General features: G+C 41.0%; 1 protein-coding gene across 4 annotated transcripts in view; it reads left to right on the top strand.

Annotated features, from left to right (window-relative positions):
• BACH2 (BTB domain and CNC homolog 2) overlaps positions 1-16,600 on the top strand; it is a 236,600-nt gene that overhangs the window by 136,454 nt on the left and 83,546 nt on the right. The gene's annotated exons all lie outside the window — the stretch shown is intronic.

Genomic DNA, 16,600 nt, shown 5'->3' with positions numbered 1-16,600 from the left:
TTCAGTCTTTCCTTCTAACCAAAGTGCAGATTTTGTTCCAAATTAATAGTTCTGAACATTTGAGTTTAAAAACGTGTGGCGTGTGTATGGCATGAATAAAATAGTCAAGGCTAGATGTTAGTCCACTATACTTCAAGTTTCTACTTCTTTGGGCTGTGCAGGACACAGTTCTCAGAGGTGGGCAAATTTCAGACTGGTGGGTTCTTCTTTGCTTTTTGGGTGGGCCTTGGGAGTTCTAGATGCAAAATAGTGGCCAAGGGAAGTGAATAGCCACTTAAAATTAAGGAACCATGCATATGCTTGGCCCACACATTTTGTGTTCAGTCCTCAAGCTGAGCTCACAGTGCTTTAACACAAAAGTTCCCCTAAGCTCTTTTTGTTTCAGCTGCCTAATTTAGCGGTTGGGAGCTTTTCATTGTTTAATGGCAAGTTGTAAACCCTTGTCAATATGCTGCAAATCACCCACAGATCTACCAATAGATCCCAATGTACCTTCTGCCCACTGCTCTATAGGATCTGTGTGCAGGGGTGGGAACGGGGTGTATACCAAAGAGTCCAAATGCAATCCCTGGGACTTTCAGTTTAAAGGACTTCAGGTTGTACACATGTGTAGCTAGATGCAAGAGTGTGCAGGTTTCACCTCACAATCTCTGGTGTACTTAACATCCCTGCAGTCTTTGAATTGACTCTTGGTTGTCTGCTTTGTTTTATTTCCATTTTCACAGAGTGGCCCATTAGGTGTTTTACATTTTTTAAAAAAGACTTCTGTCCCACCCACCATTAAAAACTTTTTTTTTAAAAGAAACTGCTTTGAATTTGCTCTGACATGGGGTAACGGGCCTTTGTCATTGACACAAAGGCAGCCTATCCATGCTCTGCTCTGAGGAGAATGGGAGGTAGCTTTGTGACTGACTCATGAATGGACGAATCCAGGCTGTGTGAACCTGGGCGAGTAGGACATGTACTGCAAATATATTGAGCATGTTTTCACAGCATGCCTCCTGCATACATTGTGTACCTTCATGTTGAGGAGCTAAGGGGGGGAAAACTGCTTGAAAGCTACTGCCATTCAAGCGTAGTGCCAATACTCCTCATGTTGTTCCTTTTAACAGCATTGGGGTGAACAATTCATGTGTTATTTCAATAGCTGGACTACATCAGCTTCCAACTCTGCTCTACACAGCTCTTTATTTGCAGCGGCATCTAACAGTCCCACAATTGTAGCACTAATCCATGGGTAGGCAAACTAAGGCCCGGGGGCCGGATCTGGCCCAACCATCTTGTAAATCCGGCCCATGGACAGTCTGGTAATCAGCATGTTTTTACATGAGTAGAATGTGTCCTTTTATTTAAAATGCAACTCTGGGTTATTTGTGCGGCTGCCTGGTGTTTTTACATGAGTAGAATGTGTATTTTTATTTAAAATGCATTTCTGGGTTATTTATGGTGCATAGGAATTCGTTCATCCCCCCCCCCAAAAAAAATATAGTCCGCCCCACCACAAGGTCTGAGGGACAGTGGACTGGCCCCCTGCTGAAAAAGTTTGCTGACCCCTGCACTAATCAGTGTGTCTACATGTTGGAGGAAGAGGGAAACTAACACAGGAGGACAGCAAAAGACTTATGCATAAGTCTTTCTGTGTAGATAGAATGCTTAAACTCCCACTGAATAGAATGGGACTTACACTGTCTAACCATGTGCATGACTGCAGCCTTCATCCCCCTAAAAACAAATTACTTTGTAGCGCAGTATAAAATTGATGTGCCAGTGAACATAGAACGCACAGGATTACCTTCTGTCTTTTTATCATGGAGAACAGAATCAGTATGGGGGAAAGAGATTTATTGCACATTCATTTCGAGCTGACCAAGCAGCTTATAAGAGATTCAGCTAATGATTTATTTCTAGAGACAGAAAGTGTTCTTGATGAAATGTCATTAATTGCTTAATTATTTGAGGGAGAAATTACACTCAGCAATTTGTTCGCCTTTTAGATTGGTTTCATTTAAGTAATTCTCCGTGAAAGCATTCCTGGGTTAGAAGTAGATGATGAACTTGCTAAGCAAACGCATGCATTGCAAATTGCTGATATTCCAACTATTTGCCTACTCTCATAATTTATTTATTTATTTATTTATTTCTTAAATGTGCATACCGCCCTTCATCCATAGATCTCAGGTTGGTTCACAAGACTTATCTTAGCAAATGGATATATATCATCCTCCTCCTGCTCTCCGCCGCTGGAATTCCTACTGATACTAGAGGCACATATTTAAGTCAGTGTTTGTATGGCTTTGCTATGGTCTTTGGCTAGTACAATAAAGCTTACTCACTCACTACTTAAGAGGAACTGTGCCTTAGTTTCCATACATCACTGTAAAATTGTGTTGATGAACTTGACATAAGCAAATTCTGCCGCTGTACAGTCTTGCATTGTTTCAATTTTGCCTATTTGCACACTAGCATCCAATAAAGACAACTCTTACCCAGTGCTTACAAATGCTTATGCTACAGAGTTTGCCTTTACAATAACCACAGAAATCCTTATGGCTTGGCTACACCAGTGGACTGCAGTTAGGCAACTTGTCGTGATTAGGCGCTTCTGTGTAGAAAAGCTTTAATGAAATGGGAATTTTAGAATCATTTATTGTTTCTGCTGAAATCTTTACAATATTAGACTTTTCTGGAAGTGGTTAGAGGTTCATCTTGAACTTTTGTAGGTTTGAGAAGAATATGGAAGTTACAAAGCCAAAAAAAGGCTTGAAACTTCTCATACTGTTTTTGCTACACGTGAATGTTGATAATGAGGGAGAAGCCCTGTCCAGGCATTCAGCATGATCATGGAACAGCTAGATGCGTGCAGAGGGCCAGGTGCGCATGTGCTTCCTCTGCCCCCAACCTCCCCTGTATTCTGGGCATGCCCTTCCTCTCCCCAGCCTTTGTGTGCTCACTGGAGATGTCTGAAGGGGGCTTCTAACAGTGTTCAGTGGAACAAGCCCCCTTCAGGTTTTTGGGCTAAACACATGCCTGTTGAGAAGGGCTGTTGGGGGACAGGGAGGCCATGCCGACAGCCCTACACACATTTAGCACTCCTGTGAACAAGTTGAATGAGTAAATAACACAAATGTAGAAGGGAAATTTATACTTAGGGTCTAGCTGACATGGATTTTACTTTTACGTATTAGACCACATTTAAGTCTCCCACATGGAAATGCCCTTATGACCATCTGATTCATGCAAAGGGGAGGGGGACAATTTGTCAAATGACAGTAAAGATTACAAACAAGATCTCTGAATTGCCATTGGCCTTATTAGTTTGCCATTTGTGGGGGCATCTTTCAGCATGTTGTTTGTTGGGGTACAGGTGTGTGACACATGTGTGTATATGATGCACTAATATCAAGGTGTGAACAGAGAACATTTTGAAACTGAAATAATTAACTGGTACTTGTGAATCTTGTTTGAAAATTTAATTAATGAAAGCAAAATGTGTGAAAGGTAGGTGGAGAAGGAATTTTGGGTAGCGATATTCAGAAAAGCATGGGTCTCTTAATAAACGCGCACGCGCACACCCACCCCCCAAACCAGTTGCCAGAAAGAATGCTTATTTCTTTGCCTTGCGTACTTCAACATTGTTGTATATTTACAGCCATCCAAGTCCCTACATCATCTTAGCAAGGCCTGTAGTATGATAGCAGTTTCCTGAAAAAATGCTGGCTCCATTGATACTTCTAACTCTTTTTGGCTGAACTCCCAGTCCTCTTCTCTGTGTCCATTCAGTTATTTTTGCCAAAATTTGAATGATTTGCTTTCATGCTATATCACATCTGCCTCTGTACCCCATTTTCATTTTTTCCTCTTCTTAATTTTATAAGTAACTAATTTAGAAGAAAAGAAGTAACAACAGATTATTATTATTTTTTAAAGAAACAACAACAATGTATTGTGAGGAAATGAATTGTGATTACTTTAAAACAGGAGAGGGGAATCAGTGGCCATCTAGATTTTGTCCCAGTACAACTTCCCTCATACCTGACTATTGGTCATGCTGACTGAGGCTGATGGTGATTGTAGTCTAGCAACCTCTGGAAGGTTTCAGGTTTCCTACTGTTACTTAAACAGTCTGATATTTCAAAAAGGTAATCAGGTCCCTCACAGACCTCAGACGTAAGCCCTTTGGAGTTCATTGGGACTTTCTCCCAAGTAAGTGTGTATGAATCAACACTAACATTATTTCTCGTGTTAAGGGTCATTTGGAGAAAACTTCTGTCCTTGGTACTGGATGCATATAAGACATTATTAGCCTCTTCTGCCAAGGAACCATTTCCTTCTCTAGGTTTAAATTATAGGGTTTTTAAAAGATGCTGTGCATTGTAATGAATTAGAAATTAATCAGTCAGATTTGTCTTATTTTGGCCATTACAAAGTCAAAAATAAATGGACACAAGAGGGGAAAAACCAGGAAGCATGTTGGCAGTTTAAAACATACACACAATATGTAGCAGTTACCGGTAGTTTTTACTGACTTAACTGTTGTGTCCTTTTTTGAATGATGGCATGAAATGTACCATTGATATCTTATATACTTGCTGAGACAAACACATGAACTCTGCTTGTATGCTCAACCTTTGTTTAATGGTCCCCCCCTTGCCACTCAATAATTACATTTTACTTGTGTTCTCCCTTTAGTTCATAAAAATGGATCCCATTCTCAGGCTTCATGGGTGGCTGTTTGTGACCAGCTCATAGCAAAGGGGATAGGACTTCAAGATCCTCTTTAAGGTCTTGCCACTTTTAAACATTTTGAGGCAGATAGGAAGAACTGAGAGCTTATTTGGAACGGAAGGAAACACTGCACTTCATTCAAACCTTGAAAACTTTATACACACAAGCACACGCACACAGTATATATATTATTGTAAGCCTTAAATGTGGTGTAGGTTGAAACATTTCTCTAAGTCTGCAGCCGAGTACACATGACTTGCTTCTATGGGATACTTCAGTTCCTTATTTGCTTACTGAATGTTATATTCTGCCTTTTCTTTCATCATGGAACTGAATATGGTGTATGCACATATTCCAGGAACTCTTCAATCTAAGCATTGAGTGGATTCAGTTTCTTAAGCTTTCAGACAATTCCTCATGACATCACACTTTTTATTGCAGCCTGAGACACCAAATTAATTGGGCTTTTATTGGAAACTGCTACTTTAAGAAGTGGCTCTATCAGTTTCACTTTTATTTGTTTTAGTAAAGGGTAAACACTTAGCTCATTACGAAATATAATACTGCATTGGCCTTTTCTTTGAATTGTGACATAAACAGTTCATTCACCACCCATCAGAAATATGGTTCCTGAATATAAGCTGGTAAAGTCCCAAGTTGTCATGTGTTTGCCCAGGTAATGATATCTGTTAGGGCCAGAACTTAATTCTTTCTGTAATGCTTAGGCAGACCAAAGGTATTGCCAGGATTTGCATGAGCAGCAAATCCCCTTCAGTCTCTGAGATGACTTGCAGAAATGAGAAGAAAAGAAGATTAAGCATATTGGCTTTTAGCATTTTGAATCTGCTCTGTCTTTGCACTTTATAGTTTCCTTAGGTTCAGAACTCTCTGTGTTACTCATTAGTTTCTTTGCATTTTGCACCTCACAGTTTTAATTCAAAAGCAAGTCTCTCTGATGTTCATTGAATCCCATGGGATGTTTTGTTTATTGATGGCCACCAATGGTCATGACCACTGTTTTTGCTCATGAAGCCAAAATAGGTATATATGGGCCCAGAGTTAGTATACTTGGTTTCCAGTTCCCCTGATAAACCTTCCAAGATGTCCTCTTTGCTTGCTCTAACTTAAGCCTCTGCCTGGTTCCTTGTGACAGATCAGCTTCCACAAACTGATGCAAAATCCTGTTTAATAGTGTTAAAGTATGCATAGATAGATAGTTACAGCTATAGATATAGATATATTTGAACATCAGTTTGAGGCCTTGATTTTCAAGCCAGGACCTTTGATGTAGGCCAAGGTTTCCCAAACTTGAGTTTCCAGCTGTTTTTGGACTACAATTCCCATCATCCCTGACTACTGGTCCTGCTAGCTAACGGTGATGGGAGTTGTAGTCCAAAAACAGCTGGAGACTCAAGTTTGGGAAACTGTGGTGTAGGCAAACTTGATAAGAGGAATTCCTTGTCTCAAACAACTTGAAACATAACAGCTTTGTCAGTAGCTTAAATAAAAGCAAGTTGTGCCAAGTAACCTAGTGGTCTGTGATGTTTCCCATAATGGACCTTCTCCTATACTTTTGTGGTCTGTGAGGTATCATTGTCATTGAAACCTAGGATACAGTTCAGTCAGTGCAACTTTTTTGCACTGTGCATTGTCACTTGTGTGTGTCCACCTATGTGTTTCTTAGGCTATGGCCTGGCCACCTGGTAGTCTTTTTTGGCTAATTTCCCTGTTTCAGCAAATAGCTGGTTCCATGGGAGGGCATATTTTTGTCAAGAAAATGTGGGTGTGGGTGTTGTTAAACTCCTTCACATGCCATGTATATCTGATCCAGCTCGATATATATATATATATATATATATATATATATATATATATATATATGCATAGATTGTATTTGTGCAATTACCACTTTGACGAGTTTGTCCTTAGCTTTGCGCAGGAAGCTGGAAGTGTGTTCAGCCTCCACACAATATTTGCCCTGGGAATGTGCTACACTGAAAAGGCACCTGTTCCAGAATCCCAAGTGCTTGGATAATTGCAGCTTCCAGTATATGTAAATATTAGCGTGGGAGTAAAATTACCACAGAAATCATGAAATCCTACCGCACTTATGAAAATAAATTCTTGGGCTGAACCTTTTTCTTAAAAGTTCTCACCATCCGCAAATATTTATTCTGCGAAAAATTGTGGGAAGTAGGATTGGCAGGTTATAATGTCTCATATTCGCAGCTGGAGAGTCTGCAAGGAGAAAGTAGTTCCTGTGGAAATAAAGGGACGTGCATTGTGTTCCTCAATAATGTGTGTGTCCTGAAAGAAAGCAGATCAGTTGTGGAAAAGCCTTTGCCAATGCCTCGTGTCATGCTCTCCCTGGTTGTGAAAAGCTTAGATATCAATGCAAAGACTTCTAGCTGTCCACGTGGAGAAAGAATTTATGGGGGTGTTTTCAAACAAGTGGTTCCTGCTTGTGCATTCTGAATATTATGGAAAGGTGTGTCATGTGCCCTCATTAATATCTCTTCTCAGAAAAATATGTTGGGGGGTTGTGTGTGTGTTTTTATAGTCTGCAAACAAAAGAAGCCAACAAAACAGGTCATGCGTAGAGATTCTATGGAGTGCAGTAAGGTGTCTGAGCTGCCCATTTCCAAGAGTTTGCCTTTTACCATCCCACAAGTGTGTTACATAACATGGGGAAAATTTTGGGTAATCCTCTGATACAGCCTGAAAGTGTTGGGTGAAAGCAAGAAATTGCGGAGGTTTAGTGTGCAATCTAAAATCCTGCACCCCTTAGCCAAGACTTGAAAGAGAATATTATAACAAGGCAGGCTTTTCGTCAGTACGTTTGTTAATTGTACATCCTAGTGATATTAATCACTCGCTTTTTGTTGGGGCGGGGGAAATAAGCACCATTATGTTTTGAGTTGGGTGTTCCCTAGGAAATTCATAGTCTTTGCTGTGTATAGTGGCAGTTAAAGCGATGCCGGTGAACTTTTTCTGAGACATTGAGACTAGCAGCAAGTGTGATTGTACATAACTTTAATGATTTACAAAATTTATTTGAGGCTGAAACGGCTAAACTGCAGCGCAGTGCAGAATCTAGAAGATCTTGTTGATTGAAAGGGTATGTGTGTCACTGAGTAGCCCTTTAAAGGGAGAGAGAGTGTTTACAGAACTCGCAAATGAATCGTACTCTCAGAAATGTAGGTCAGTCAGTGACCTCCCAATAGAATGAGGCAGCAGTTTAATAGTGCAACTGACAGCTCAGCAGCAGTAAACCTCACTGTCTCCAGGAAACTTGTCTTGACAAATGTAAACACATTATATCCTGTATTTCCCTGACTTATTTAATTTTTTCCCCCAATTGCCACAGCAGGAACCACAAACTGTCATTGTGGAGTCCCCTTTCCTCACTCCTCCTTGTCCCCAGAAGCAAATGTCTTGCAACAAAGCTTAATTTGTTGATGTTGGGAGACTGTATGCAGCATGCAAGGCTTGCATTGAACCTTTTGAAATAATAAAATTGTAGCAATGCTACATTTCTTCATAGTGGTAGAATGACTGAATAAAATTGAAATTCCTGTTTCCTTGCAGGAATGCCACCCCACCCTCACCCCTGCCCTGAGGAACAACCAGAATTGGATTATATAGACCCTAATCTTATCCTGTAGTTATTGCTATGAATGGTCAGGAGATGGGCATGTGCTGATGTGCATGTTGTATGTGGATTTCAAGTCATTAATAACTCTGAACACACACACACACACACACACACAGAGAGAGAGAGAGAGAGAGAGAGAGAGAGAGAGAGAAGATAAGCGCTGCTCAGCTAGTGCCTTAAGCTTCTGCTCTGCTCTGCTCCCAGTTGTCACTGTCATTTGGGGAGTGAGAAAGTAGAAAACAAAATAAAAGTGTTTTGCACTGCATGATTATATTGAACTGTGTGGTCTGCCTGACCTGACAACCAGACTAGACTTTATATTTAGCCCATGGAGGCAGCTGCTTGAAACAGCCTACACATGATGACATATCCTTGCCATCACCATAACATGTAACACTTCTTTACATGATTCTTCCATCTAACGTACAGATTCCACTTCAGTCTGGCCCGGTAATGTTGGCGGCTTGTGTGTGGAGAGTCAGAACATGAAGTAGGTGGAAAAATTGCACAAAGAGTAATGCTTCATATTAACTGTGACAGAATGTCACCATGTATAGACCATTATTTGAGCAATGTGTGGAGTAGACATCACTATACTGGCAACCCAAAGAGAGAAGAGCACCTGTGATATGCTTAGATCAGCTTTCCCAATAATTCAGTAGTAGACTTGTCTAAAAAGGAGTATCCTTAGTCTTTCTTTCTTTCTTTCTTTCTTTCTTTCTTTCTTTCTTTCTTCTTTCTTTCTTTCTTTCTTCAGGTTTTAAAACTTGGTTTAGTGGTAGTGGACTAGAATACGTGGGTGTAAATTACAGTTTCTTGATGTATGTGAGCTGAAACATTTGCTGTTCACAGCCTAATCTGCCTTGTGGGGTTTTTGAGAGGGGACAATAGTATATGGCTGCCCAGCACTACTTGAAGGAAGGGTGGGATAAAACTGTTCCATTAAAAAACAAATAGATGTTTTATTTCAGTATTCTGTTATACCTAACTTCAAAGTACAGTGGTATCTCGGGTTAAGAACTTAATTTGTTCTGGAGGTCTGTTCTTAACCTGAAACCATTCTTAACCTGAGGTGCCACTTTAGCTAATAGGGCCTCCCGCTGCTGCCACGCCACCACCACACGATTTCTGTTCTCATCCTGAAGCAAAGTTCTTAACCTGAGGTACTATTTCTGGGTTAGCGGAGTCTATAACCTGAAGCATCTGTAACCTGAAGCGTCTGTAACCTGAGGTACCACTGTAGCGAGCCATTTACAGAATATCTGTAGTCTCCATTTTTAAAAAAGTTTTTTTAAAAAATGTTTATCCTGCTCTTCATCTCAAAAAGTCTCCCAGGGCATTTTTCAGATCAACAACATGGCAGCCCCTACTCTTGTTGTTGTGGCAGCATTCCATCGGTCTCAGGAAAAAGTATAAAGAGACATAGCACTAAAATAAAATGGATTTGAGGTGTGGGGAGGACATAAACAAACACATACAAGTTCCCAGTTGCAAGCTCTTGTAATTACCAGCTGGGGTGAAAAAATCAAATTTGCTGGTCTTTGAGACACTCCTAGAGAGTTGTCCTGCATCGCTTCTCTCCCCATCGTTTACTATAGCTTGATAAACTGGCTGCTGTTATGTGACAACTGAAGGAAGGAGAAGCCTGGCTTCTCAGCAGACTTGTCACAGCCCTGAAGTAATTAATGGCTGCTGCAAGCTGAGTTGGAAAAGGAGCCTGATAGAGATTCTACCTTTTTCAAAAATCTACTTGCTTGTTTAAGCAAAAAGCTTCTTACAGTTGTCTCATGAAACACTATGTTTAAAGAGACATGCAGATGCAGTGTTAAATGTATACAGTGATTTTATTATCACTACATCATCATCATCTAATGGGCAAGTTCAATGCTGCCAGGTTTATATGCAGTCTTCAAAATCTGCAACATTTGCAGCAACGCAAACCTATTCAAGTTTTCACGTAAATCCAAATATGCTAAATGGGCCTTATTCCCAGGTAAATTTGTACAGGATAGCAGCCTTACTGCATATGTTTCCTAGAAAATCTAATATTACACAAAGGGCAACTTGCATACATATGCCCTTTATTATTCCGCAGTCATAATACCATGTGTGAGACACACGGGTACATTTGAATGAATATAATTTCTTTTTCTTGGATATGGTTTTCTCTGCATTCCTGAGCAGGTCCCATTTTGTTTTTCATTTAATGAGCTGTAAAGATAAACTGTAATTCTGAGCCAAGTTGAAGAATTACAGATTTCCATTCCAACAGCCCTTGCAGATAGAGTAGTCTTTGTTTTTCCAATCACTCCCAAACATTCTTGGGGTTGTTGTTTTTAAGTTGTAACTTAAAGGATTTTTGCCTTGATCCAGCTCTATTTGCAGGTAAAATTGGTATTAACATGTGACCACTTGTGCCGGAATGTTAGTGGGAATGAATAACTGAATGTCATTGAAAGGTGCTTTTCTAAACCTCAGGCTCCAGCATTGCGACCAGCGTTTCTTAACAAGAAGTCTCTGGAAAATTTGCTATGACTACAATTAGCTACAAGTAGTTATGATGGATCTCTATTATAGTCTACTCCAGAATGGCAAATTTGTGGCCTTCCAAGAAGTGTCTGGCTTACAACTTCCATCAGCCCCAGCCACCATGGCTGGAGTAATGGGAGTTGTTAACTAATATCATCTGCAGCGTCTTGGGCAAACTATCATTTGCTTCCTTTTTAACCAGGAATGGAGGCTCATAGTGACTGGCCCAAGTTCACTCTTGTCTCCCAAGACCCAGTACAGCAGCCTAACCAGTACACCACACTGGTTCACACTGACCAAAGTTGGGGTGGGCAGGGAGTATAGCTTATCTAAAACAAATAAGAGACCCAGAAACAGATTTCTAAAGTCATCAAGCACCTGCTTTATGAAGACAGCATTCTTTCAAATATTAGAAGCTAAATTTCTGTCTTTTTCCCCCAGTAGTTCAGTAAAGCAATCTTTTGCTTATTTCTGTCCCTTTGTAAATTGAATAGTACCATTTTTCTTTTTAAGTTAGCTCACTAGTTTTTTTCTCTTGCTCTTGTCAAATTCTCTTCTGTCTTTGTTCTTCTCCTTTTAAAAGATGTTGCAAAATGAACTACATTTGGTATACATTTTGCTTCTTTGCTCTACCATTGAACAATTGCAGAATATTTAGATGTAGTTTGAATGCCACCCATTGGTGCACAGAATGTGCCCTTCAGAAAGATTCGTGCTGTCTGCAGCTTTCAAACTATGCTCAAGTTCCACCTTATTTTTGACCAAGGTTCATCAGAAGCCTGCAATGTTGCATTCTCAGCACTGTGTGTGTGTGTTTTGCGCTTTCCCCTTAATTATGATTGGCTTTTTATAATCCTGCCCTCTTCCAACTTTCCCCCATCTCTGCAGTTGTTGTTTTTTTGAACCAGTTTACAAGTTTACAATTGCTCTACTTCAATTGAAACATTTAAAGGAAGATTTCTGGAGCTTATGACATCCCACAGAAGTCATTAGTTATCATGGCTCTCTCTCACCATGAGTGGGAACCACATTTCTGACTTCACACATGAACAACTAATCTCTCTCAGAATAAGTATATTTTGAAGAATTCTGGAGGTTTTTGGCTGTGTTAAAGGGAAAAAAATCAGGAAAAAATGGATTTGTGTTGCTGTTCCAGATAAGAGGAGCTAGCTGTAAAGGAACAGGTCACCATATCACCAACATGCAATTCAGCCTTCTATCTGAAGTCCATTGCCTGCTTTTTAAAACTGATTCCCCCTCAGTTATAAGTGAAATTGTATCTAATAATGCTATGTGAGTAGTATGTCATACTAGAGAAAATATATGCAGAGTTTGGGAGTCTGCAGGTACTATTTATGTTTTCATTAAATCTCTGTTATTTCTTTGACTTCTCACACAGGAATCCCTGTCAGGAAATATTGAGTCAGATATCAGTTTCTTAATTTAAACAAATGCTATAGCCTAGTCAGGTGCCAAAAACCTTATACTCATGAACACACCGCATCTCAAAACTGTAATTTAAAATTAATTGCAGGCAATATCAATCCAGGGCTTTCAGTCCAATCATTTCATCACCACAGTTAATTAGCTGGATACCTGAAAGACTTCCAAACGCCAGCCAAGAAGGTGCCTCCTTTGCATTAAGGATGCATAAAAACCAAGGGAAGAGTAAAAATCAAAAATTCTCTTCTTTCTTCACAAGCAGCTCCTTAAATGTGTGCCTATTCCCCACGCTCCTCTAGGTCAGTCTACTTGCGTTGTTCTTCCAAGGCTTTGTTGCAGTTCTTTCCCTCAATGTTCTCAAAGCTGTAGCAAACACAACTGGAACGACAACCCTCTATCCAATCCATCTGTTGTTCCTTTGTCTCACCAAACATCATCTCAAGCTATCCCCTCTGCTATGACATCAATACATCCTGATCCAATGAAGGAATCTGCATTTGGATATAGATTGAGATGCGTGAACAAAAGTGTGTTGATGAAAACCATTAGAGGTTGGTGCTGCAAGCATTGCGAGTATTGCTCACTTGGCTCCTTAACACTGCGTGTTGCTGCCAGTTACTGAGAGGGGGAGAAGCAAACCAGTGGGGAGCTTGGCGTAGCGCAGGCTTAGCAGAGTCAATCCAGTACTCCTGCTGCCACTCCTGAGCTGAGCTCCCCATCACCTCTCTCTCTTGGTAACCAGCAGGGACACGTGGTGTTGGGAGACAAGGTGAGCAATACCACCTTACTGACCACTACTGGTAATAATCCTAGCACCTTGATCATAGGCATCACATGGAGTTAATTGTTACTGTGTTGGATTTATTCGAACTGCCAAAGCAATGGGGCTTAAACTTTCTACCATTAAGAAATTTCCACATGCTATGTGTCTGCCAGAGAACCACATGGAGTTGCAGAGGGTTCAGGAACTGATTCTAGAATGATCAAATGGGATGCTTGCCAGACATGTTAAGCCTCTCTCTCTCTCTCTCTCTCTCTCTCTCTCTCTCTCTCTCTCTCTCTGTGTGTGTGTCTATTAAGAATGGGCTCTATCATGCAGCCAACCCTTCCCTGTTGCCACCTGTTCCAGGGAACAAAATAGGTACAGGTATGCTGTTGTTTAGGAAAGGTTGGTCACCAGTTCTGACCTCAACACTGGCAGTGTTGACATTCTCTTTTAAAGTTGCACCGGGCTAGAGTCTCATGACAAGCCTTCAGCTTCATGTGGAGATTTGTAGGTTGATGCCACCATGAACTCATTACCACAACACATGTCTGTAGTGCTACATATTTCCTAGTGGGTGTAAAGCATTTTTCATACAGCACACTTGAAGCTGAGTGACTTCTTTTTTTGGATAAAATACAGTACATGTGCTCCTGTTTAACATCGGGGTGGAAATCAGTCACTACCTCCTAAAAGATTTCTCTGAATTTTTCATTCTTGTCATAAAGAGACTTTAGTGTGGCGCTTTAAAGACTAAATTTTCATTTTGATGGAAACTTGTGAAGGAATACAGTAATCTTTCTCTCTCTCTCTTTCTCTTTCTTTCTTTCATTCTCTCTCTCTCTCTCTCTCTCTCTCTCTCTCTCTCTCTTTTACACCAGAAAGCCAAACTTGGACTTGGTATCCAATTCTAGAGATAGTCTCTGTCACAATTGCCATCATTCATATTCTCTCCCTCTCTCTCGTATTAAAGTATGATTCACAATGTCAATGCATAAGCAAAATCTGACTCTGAGGTATGTTTTCTTCAATTAAACAGATTTGAGAGCACGTGTGGAATTATATGGTTTTGTTTATCCACGAGTTTTTAAAACGTCAGCAGTAGGTAAATAAAAGAAATAAACAAAACCCCAAATTGAGTCAGTATTGGTTATTAATAGAGAAAAGTAATTGATGACTCAAGCATTCAATGCTATGGAAGTTTCCGAGTTTCGGTTTCATGTTAGGTTCTTTTTAGGAATAGTTTTTGTTTTATAGTTGAAGTCAGATTTGTGTTCTACATCACTGCTCAGTCAGAAAAGCAGTAATAAGCTTGGGCAGAAGACTGCTTTGGATCTGTGTAATAAAAGTAGTCCAGCTAATAGGATGAAGTAGATGACGTATAGATCTTTCCCTTTACAATTATAACTGGGGAAATTTGTATCTATATTTTCATTTGTTAAAGAAACAACTGAGTCAAACTGTAGCACTTGCTGAGTTTCCTTTATTAGTCATTTCTGTCAGGGTGTATGTTAAATTGGTGAGTCAGAAGCTGAGATGCAAAATACCGTATTTTTCGCTCTATAACACGCACCTGACCATAACACGCACATCGTTTTTAGAGGAGGAAAACAAGGGAAAAAATATTCTGAATGAAACAGTGGACGTATCATTTTTGTGCTTCATGCTGTGGCCACAGACATGTGATCTGATGGTGAATTTTGGCTGACCCAATGCAAAGATCCTGAGGATCCATGTGGATCCATGCTTTGTAACCACGTTTTTGCACCATTGCAGCCCCAGGCAACAGTGGGTGCGTGATTTTTTTGGGGGGGGGGCAGGCTGTAGCCATGGGCATGCTGTGTGCTCTGATGGTGAATTTGGGGTGACCCAATGCAAAGATCCTGAGGATCCATGTGGATCCATGCTTTGTAACCACGTTTTTGCACCATTGCAGCCCCAGGCAACAGTGGGTGCGTGATTTTTTTTGGGGGGGGGCAGGCTGTAGCCATGGACATGCTGTGTGCTCTGATGGTGAATTTGGGGTGACCCAATGCAAAGATCCTGAGGATCCATGTGGATCCATGCTTTGTAACCACATTTTAAGTGGGGAGGGAAGGAAAAACACAGAAGGCTAAGAATGCAGGAGAGGGCTATAACGTGAGGAAAGGAAGGCAAAAGTTTCCCCCCACCCACCCACACAAGCCAGCCAGCGTGTGCTCTCTCTCTCTCTCTCTCCCTCTTTAAATGGAAGAAAGCATATTTGAATGCTGTGTGTCTCCAAAAACAAAAAGCAGGAAGTCAAATCAGAATTTTAAGCCGAACCTGTAATCTCTCTTCCCTTCACAAACATTGTTCCTCCGGAGCAGGGACAGGATAGAAGGACGGACGCTCTGCTTTCCCTCTCTACTTGCCTGGAGGGGAGGGGCTTTCCCTGCTCTTTGTTCGGACGCTCTGCTTTCCCTCTCTACTTGCCTGGAGGGGAGGGGCTTTCCCTGCTCTTTGTTTGGACGCTCTGCTTTCCCTCTCTACTTGCCTGGAGGGGAGGGGCTTTCCCTGCTCTTTGTTCGGACGCTCTGCTTTCCCTCTCTACTTGCCTGGAGGGGAGGGGCTTTCCCTGCTCTTTGTTCCGTTTGAGCAAACACAGCAAGGAAACAGAGAGGGCGGGCAGTAAGACCCTGAGGCAGAATGCAGGAAAGCTGCCACTTCCTGTATCACGGAGCTCCCTTCTCCCTGAAGCGCGGTTTGATTTTTGCCTTATTTTTCCACACATTCGCTCCATAACACGCACAGACATTTCCCCTTCCTTTTTAGGAGAAAAAATCTGCGTGTTATAGAGCGAAAAATACGGTATGTTTCTGAATGACAGACAGAAACAAAACACAACTTTGAAAAAACAAGTGCATTATATTTATTATTGCTCGTTCATTGGTAGTCTAAAATGCACTGGACGTCTGCAGTCCCACAGATTCCTCTTAGTAAAACCCATCCAGTCCTGCTGCAACTATGGGGGGGGGCGGGGGCAGGGAGGGAGGAAACTGAAGTTGGAACTGTCTGGCACATCTAATTTTTGGATTGGAGAACAAATTCCTAGTGAATGATTTCACTGCCTGTAGTGCTGTCTGATTCAGTTACGGCATTTGATGAGACTTGTTGGAAGTATTTGCAAAGACAGGATGTTACTACATTTGAGGTCATATAATTGTTGTTGTTTTAAATATGTACTTTGCATTCATGGCATTGAATTCAGTGACTTAACAGTCCCGTCCTTAAGGTACTCCACCTGCTCAAACCTGAGCCAACAAAACACTCCGAGGATTGGAGCATAAGGCTTGTGTGTACTATTGCGATTTTTCTGTGCTAAGTCTGAATTTGATTTAGCTTTAGCCTGCAGGAGGCCTGCAACATCTCAACTAACTCAATCTCAGGATCCCTGTATTCACCAGCAGAGCTACTAGTGTAAATAGTATTTGCAAAGCTTTTACCTGTCACATCTGGGGGAGAAG

Source organism: Podarcis bocagei (genome assembly GCF_964188305.1).
Source record: "Podarcis bocagei genome assembly, chromosome: 3".
NCBI classification, from domain to species: domain Eukaryota; kingdom Metazoa; phylum Chordata; class Lepidosauria; order Squamata; family Lacertidae; genus Podarcis; species Podarcis bocagei.
This window is presented reverse-complemented; position numbering and strand designations above follow the sequence as displayed.